Below are 8,534 nucleotides of genomic sequence, written 5' to 3'. Positions count from 1 at the left end.
AGAAGTTGCACCCTTGCTCTTAGTAACTTGGGTATTCTTGCCAATCTTTACGGGAGTTTTTTTAACAGTTTTTGTGGAAGCAAAGGCCGTGCTCAAATTACTAAAGATTTCTTCCAGTTTATCAATCCGAGACGGACTTTCTTCAATTCTTTCATTCATTATGGTTCCCTTTTCTTTAAAAAACTTAAGAACTACTCCCGCTTTCGACACTATTTTAGTAGCAAAATATGCATCTTTTTATCCAAGTTTTCAACATGCTCTTCAGTAAGCATTTTCCTTTCAATAGCATCTAATCTTTCCATAACATGCTCAAGAGTCAAAGTTGTTTCATTAATCATAAGAGGTGGTGAGCCTACTAAGTTTCCCATAGCATTAAAAGCATCAAGAGAGGGACATATCAAGAAATTTCCTTCGGTAATCGTATCAAGGACGAATCTATACTAAGTGGTGATGCCCACATAAAAGCAACAAAGAAGAACAACGGTAGATTGCACACGGATAGATCTATTAGGAGCATTGCAAAGTCTATACCAAGCATCTTTTAAATTCTCTCCTCCCTTTTGTTTAAAGTTAAGAACTTCGTTCTTGGGAGTGCACACAATAGAGGAAGAACTATCCATGACGATAACAAAAGCAAACGAGGTTGCACTCAAAAATAGATCCGGCAAGAAAACGGCGAACGAAAAACAGGGGCGAATAAAACCGCAAATTTTTGTGAAGTGGGGGAGAGGAAAACGAGAGGCAAATGGCAAATAATATAAATTGCGAGGAGATGAGATTTGTGATTCGGAACCTGGTATATGTTGAAGATCCTCCTCGGCAATGGCGCCAAAAATTCCTTTTGATGTCTCCCTGGTGATGGCGCCAGAAAGCTCCTGTCTGCTAGGACTACGTTGGTGTTTTCCCCCAAAAGGAAGGGATGATGTAGCAGAGCGACGATAGGCATTTCCCTCAGTGATGAAACCAAGGTTATCGAACCAGTAGGAGAACCAAGCAACACAACGTAAATAGCACCTGCACACAAAGAACAAATACTCGCAACCCGACGGGTAAAAGGGGTTGTCAATCCCTTTCGGGTACGACGCCCCAAGATAGGCAAACAGACGTGAATAAAATTGTAGTAGATTGATAGATCGAACGCCAAATAAAATAAATAAGAATAAATTGCAGCAAGGTATTTTATTTTTATTTTTGGTTTAATAGATCTGAAAATAAAAGCAAAGGAAAAGTAGATCGCAAAGGCAAATAATATGAGAAAGAGACCCGGGGGCCGTAGGTTTCACTAGCGGCTTCTCTCGAGAAAAATAACAAACGGTGGGTGAACAGATTACTGTTGGGCAATTGATAGAACTTCAAATAATCATGACGATATCCAGGCAATGATCATTATATAGGCATCACGTCCAAGATTAGTAGACCGACTCCTGCCTGCACCTACTACTATTACTCCACACATCGACCGCTATCCAGCATGCATCTAGTGTATTAAATTCATGAAAAAATGGAGTAATGCAATAAGAACGATGACATGATGTAGACAAGATCTATCTATGTAGAGATAGACCCCATCGTTTTATCCTTAGTAGCAACGATACATACGTTTCGGTTCCCCTTTTGTCACTGGGATCAAGCACCGTAAGATCGAACCCACTACAAAGCACCTCTTCCCATTGCAAGATAAATATATCAAGTTGGCCAAACAAAACCCAAATATCAGAGAAGAAATACGAGGCTATTAGCAATCATGCATATAAGAGATCAAAGAAACTCAAATAACTTTCATGGATATAAAAAGATAGATCTGATCATAAACTCAAAGTTCATCGGATCCCAACAAACACACCACAAAAAGAGTTAGATCATATGTATCTCCAAGAGACCATTGTATTGAGAATTCAGTGAGAGAGAGGAAGCCATCTAGCTACAAACTACGGACCCGAAGGTCTATAAAGAACTACTCACGCACCATCGGAGAGGCACCAATGGAAGTGGTGAACCCCTCCATGATGGTGTCTAGATCGGATCTGGTGGTTCTGGACTCTGCGGCGGCTGGAATTGATTTTCGTCGACTCCCCTAGGGTTTCTGGAATATTGAGGTATTTATAGAGCAAAGAGGCGGTCCGGGGGGCACCCGAGGTGGGCACAACCCACCAGGGCGGGCTTGGGCCTCCTGGCGCGCCCTGGTGGGTTGTGCTCTCCTCGGAGCACCCCCAGGCGCAGCCAGGGCCCATTAGGTGTCTTCTGGTCCATAAAAAATCTTCGTAAAGTTTCATTGCATTTGGACTCCGTCTGATATTGATTTCCTGCGATGTAAAAAACATGCAGAAGACAGCAACTGGCACTTGGTACTATGTCAATAGGTTAGTACCAAAAAATGACTATAAAATGATTATAAAACATCCAAGATTGATAATATAACAGCATGGAACAATAAAAAATTATAGATACGTTGGAGACGTATCAATGAGCATACTGATTCAAGGGCCGAAACAACCGGGGAATAATATTAATCTGTATCCGGGGCTACTTCAAGAGGAGTTATACAAGTTATGGAAAACACCGGCCAAGACATGGGACGCCAGCAATGGCGAGTATTTCTATATGAGAGCCACGCTGATCACGACAGTGCACGACTATCTAGGTTACAGATATATCGCAGACTAGGTGTGCCATGGATATTGCGGATGCATGCGGTGCATGGATGATACGACGTCTCAGCAGCTAACGTCAAGGAAAGATGGCGGGTCTGGGAAAATCGTCTACATGGGGCATCGAAGATGGCTCGAGAAGGACGACCCGTGGATATCTATTCAATGGTGAGGCTGAGCATCGAGGACCTCCACATAAGCATAGCAGCGCCGAAATCGATGAGCTATTGAAAAACTGGGAACAGTGCCCCGCGCCTAGAAAGACGATGAAAAAGGCGCTGGAGCCACTGCTGAAGGTATGGAAGGCGAGGTCTGTTTTCTGGGACTTGGAGTACTGGCACAAACTCGACACGCCTCATTGCCTTGATCAAATGCATATCTGTAATAATGTCCCTGAGAGCTTGCTTGCGATACTGATGAACATGCCGGATAAGACCAAGGATGGGCTGAAGGCAAGAAAAGACTTGCAATATTTGAAAATCAGGGAAGATCTGCACATGCCGCCCCATAAAAAGTCAGAGGAGACAGAGACGGAGACAGAGGCGCGGGAGAAGAAGGGCAAAAAAGTAAAGGAAGAGGATTATTGCACCCCTTCATGCTTCACCATAAGTCCGGCTGAGATCGATCAATTCTTCAAGTGCCTTACCGGATTCAAAGTTAGTTCCGGTTACTGTGGGAAGATAAGCAGATTTCTAGACACGAAGAAGAAAAGGTTCAGCACGATGAAGTCCCATGACTGTCATGTGATGATGACGCAGATACTACCTGTTGCCCTTAGAGGGATAATGGACAAGCACGTCCGTGACACGCTTATTGGTCTCTGCAACCTTTTGGACGTCATCTCTCGAAAGTCGATCAGTGTGAAGCAGCTCCGAAGGCTATAGGAATAGATCGTTGTGATACTAAATGAGCTTGAGATGTACTTCCCGCCCACGTTCTTTGACGTCATGGTGCATCTGTGTGTCCATATTGTGGACGACATAATAGACCTGGGGCCGTCATTCCTGCACAACATGATGCCGTTTGAGAGGATGAATGGGATCATCAAAGGATTCGTTCGTAACATGTCCCGTCCGGATGGAAGCATCATCCAGGGCTATCTGACACAAGAGTGCATCTCTTTCTGTGAGAATTTTCTATATGGCGCAGACCGGCCGCCTGGTGTTGGTTTGCCCGTTAAGAAGCACGTTGGGAGGCTCGAAGGAGAAGGTCACTCCAACGGTCGCAGGGAACTGCATGTGGGCTACTCAGATCGACGCAACGACTTTGACAGAGCAAACTTGGTAGTGATACAACACCTAGACCAGGTAGATCCTTCGCGACACTGCACAAAGAAACTATCGCAAAGAATTATCGTGACCGGGGGGTATGCAGGACGGACGCCGAAGTTACTAGAGAGCACAACTCCACTTTCCTGCAATGGTTCAAAGAGCATATTCTTGCTAATCCCCCGAAAGAGGGCTCTAAGGACGGATTGCTCATATACGCCTTAGCACATGGCCCCTCACCCAACCTCGTCACCTATCAGGCATACGATATCAACGGATACACGTTCTACACGGAGGCCAAAGATATGGACAGTGATTATCAGAACTCAGGGGCGACGATGGAATGCATGACCGACAGTGACAACGGCGCAACTGAGAGATTTTACAAAAGGGTCGAGGAGATCTGGGAGCTTGACTACTCTGGACTGCATATCGCGACGATGTTCTGTGTCAGATAGGCTAAGAATGTTGAAAGAGAAAACCGGTATTTCACCACCATGACTATACCCGACGCCAAGAGCGCTACCGTGAACACCATCACAAAAAAGAGCCATGGGTACACGCTAAGCACATGACACAATGCTTCTTCATAACCGACCCGAGCAATCCCAGCCATGTTGTCGTGAGGAGAGGCAAAAGGAACATCATTGGAATGGATGGAGTCGCCAACGAGGAAGACTACGACCAGTACGGAAACCCGATGATGGAAGATGACGATGACGATGAAGTATACGTCAAAAGAAGAATCAATACTACATTACCTAAGAAAGATCGTACTCCATGGAAAAGGAAAAGTCATAATGAGGGCTCAATTATTCGCCAACGAACAAGAAGGGAAAGAAGCTCACTCAAAAACGAAAACGTCGACGCTGAGAAACCGTTATCGGTCAAATGATGTAATATATATGTTGCTATTTTGTATGCACACTTAAACGTTATGGGTCAAATGATGTAATATATATGTTTCTATTTTGTATAGCACACTTAACCGTTATGGGTCAAATGATGCAATATATATTGCCTTAGTTATATACAATGTATCACCTTCCCTTCATTCCGGCTCTCGGGAAAAAAGGGAAAAGAAAAGAAAAGGAAAAGAAGAAAAGATTACCTTAAAGAAAAGAAAAGGAAAAGAAGAAAAGGAAAGGAAAAGAATAGCAGGAGCAGAAGAAAAAAAGAAAAGAAAAGAAAAAAGAAGAAAAGAAAAGGAAAAGAAAATAGAAGAAACAAACAGGAAAAGAAAAGGAAAATAAAGAATGAAAACAATAGCAAGAGCGCTGGTTGAGTAAAAGCGCTATAGCTACGTTATGTAGCAGTAGCGCTGTTCCAGAAATGCGCTATAGCTACTTCATATAGCAGTAGCACTTTTCTTGAAAACGCGCTATAGCTAACTTAGCTATAGTGCGTTTTCAAGAAAAGCGCTGCTGCTATTTTCACATAACCCCCTGCGCGGGCTTCCCTCCTCTCCTTCCTCCCCCAATTCCTCCACTCTCTTCTACCCCTCGTCGCCCCTGCCCTTGCCCTCGCCGGAGCCCGAGCACAGACCCCGATGTCGCATGCCTCCCTCGCCCTCGCCGGAGCCCGAGCGCCGACCCCAACGCCACGTGCCTCCTCCCTCGGCCCCGGCCCCGACCACGATGCCGCACGCCTCTGTCGCCGTCGCCCGGCCCCAGGCCCGACCCCGATGCGCCACGCCTCCCTCCTCTGCTTCCTCCCCTCCCAAGCTCGGCCGTCGTCGGGCCTGCCTCCTTGCCCTGCACCCTCTGTAAGCCCTCCACTACTCCTCTCTCTCTGCCATTAGATTTGTAGCTTGGGTTCTTCGGTTATTTACTTAGGTTTTAGTTAGGGCAGTAGGTTAATTAGGTTATCTATTTAGTTAGGGCAGTAGGTTAATTAGGTTATCTATTTTGTTAGGGTAGTAGGTAGTTATTTTTATGTGGTGATGAATTTAGTTATGAATTTAGCTAGGTATCAAACTAGTAGGTTAATTTGGCTATATTATGAACCCTAGGTGCAATTTGAATCCTATTTAGTATGAACCCTAGTTAGGATTAACCATAATTAGTATGAACCATAGGTTTCAAATTAGAACATAAATTTAGCTAGGTTTTGAAATTCGGACAGAAATTTATATAGGTTTCAAATTAGGACATAAATTTAGGGTTAGGTGTTTCAGGTGTAGTTAAAAGAAAATACATAATTTATTATATAGGTTTCTTGCATTTTTTTTAGTTTAAGCAATTGTTGCTATTTAAATTTTATAGTGCTAGTTAGTTAATTAGAATTAGTATGAAGTGTTTTAGGTGTAGTTAAAAGATAAAGCATAATTAGTTTAAGCATTTTTTAGTTTAAGCAATTGACTTCTTGCATTTTTCTTCAAGGTATATTTTTCTTCCTTTTATATGCAAATTGATGTGGACATGTGATTTGGACATGTCATATTTGGAATTTGGACATGTCATATTTGGACATGTGATGTTTTGGACATGTGATGTTTTGGACACATGTCATATTTGGAAAATGATGATTATGTGCAGGGTAAATGATCTGAATGGCCAATGTTTTGCCGGAATGTTGATTCATTTCCGTTCCGGTGAATTTCAGGCGCTCGATATGTCCACTTTTTAGCAAAGGTCATGCCGAAATTTCCCGTGAATTTTGGCATGACTTGTGCTAGAAAGTAGGCATAACGAGTGTGGGGAAACGACATTTTTCTGGCAAACCATAGACCTTTTTATGCCATTTCTCATTTTATAATAGTTTTATAATTAAACGAGGAGACTTAATCATAGGAAACATGTCGAACAACGAAGAAACCGGGCCTTCTGAGCAAGATGCAGACGAGATGGATTATGAGGGTGAACAACAGTACCTCGACTTTTTGTCTGCTAAGCACATTCAAGGTTTGCAGGTGAAAGGATCGAGATGGACCTAGAGGGGGGTGAATAGGTACAATTACAAATTTTAATAGTTACTTAGCAATTTTAGACAATAATGTGGAATATGAAAGTGAGCCTAACAATTGCAAGTATGATGATAAGAGCTAAGCAAGGTAAACAAGTAACACAAATATGTGAGTAAGCAAGCACAATATGATATAAGTAAGTGCTAAGAGACAGGGTAACCACAAGTAGAGAGATAGGGTTAGGAATAACCGCAACTCCGGGAGACGAGGATGTATGCCGATGTTCACTTCCTTGGAGGGAAGCTACGTCACCGTTTACAGGGGTGGATGTTTCCACGAAGGCACACCAACGCCACAAAGGCTCACCCTATTCTCTCTTTGAGACAACACCACGAAGGTATTTCTCAACCACTATTGGTAGACCTTGAGGTGGTCTCCCAAACCCTCACAAACTTTCCGGGGGTAATCACAATGCTCGATTCCTCACCGAAAGACTCCTAACGCCTAGGAGTCTCCAACCTCCAAGAGTAATAAGATCCGAGGGGAAAATGCTCAAGACTTTCTCAAATCACGATTTGCTTCGGTCACAAGAAGCTGAGGGGGAAGATCTTTCTTTTGATTGGAACAACTCTTTCAAACTCTCAAGAATCAAACCGGGATCTAGAATCTCGTGGATGAGCAAGAGAGAGGGAGCACATGTGTTCTTGGGCGTGTTGGAGTGGAGTGTTCAACCTTATCTCGAAGAGGTAAGGAGCTATATATACCCACAACAGAATATAACCGTTTTGAGCAGAGGTGGATGATCTGGAGTACCATCTGGATGATCCGGACACAAGTCCGGATGCTCCGGCTAAAGACCCGGATGAAAGTGATAGCAGCAGAGCTGCGAGGAGGCCGGACAGTCCGGAGGCCCTACCAGATGATCTGGTCACAAGCTCGGACGACCCGGATGAACACCCGGACAATCCGGCTTCAACCACCAAGCTTCTGTGATGGAAGGGCCGATATTATCCGGATGATCCGGGATAGGGTCCGGATGAGCCGGCCACAGCCCGGATGATCCGGTTATAATCAGAGCCAAATGATGCTCTGTGGATGTGTAACATCCCAAATTTTCAATTTGGTATGTTATACATAGAGCATCATTGCATATCATATTTTATTGCATTTTGACAAATCCTCGATAAATCCTAAGCAACTCAAGTACCCTCGGAGAGAGTTGGGGATTTTCTCGAATTTTCATATTTGATTTCCATCAAATAATAAAACGAGGATTTTTGGTTTTAATTATTTTCTCTCCGAAAAAATATTTCATTAAAAAAAATGAGAGGAGAAAATATGACTTCTCCAAAACAATTGAAATATTGGAGGAAAAGTGTTAAAATCATTTATTGGATTTTATTCGGAGTTTTGTTTGCAATTTTAATTGCTTTAAAAAAATATTGCATGTTTTCAAAAATTTATTTTGTGACAAAAAAATGTTCACCCCGTTCTAAATATTCTAACTAGACAGGGAAAATTTGTTTTATCTTTTTTGCATTTTTATTTATTTTTCTACGAATTTTTCGGCGGAACGTTTAAAACAAACCGCGCCGCGCCCGACCGGGCCGAGGCCCAGCCGAGCCGCCGGCCCACCCCGCCGTCTCCCTCGCGCAGCCGCCGCCGCCACCGCGCCCGAGTACGCCTCGAGCACGGCCGCCGCCGCCTTGCCCC

Source organism: Triticum aestivum, chromosome 6D, assembly GCF_018294505.1.
Source record: "Triticum aestivum cultivar Chinese Spring chromosome 6D, IWGSC CS RefSeq v2.1, whole genome shotgun sequence".
Taxonomy (NCBI): Eukaryota; Viridiplantae; Streptophyta; class Magnoliopsida; order Poales; family Poaceae; genus Triticum; species Triticum aestivum.
The sequence above is the reverse complement of the archived record's forward strand: the minus strand, read 5'-3'. Positions refer to the sequence as shown.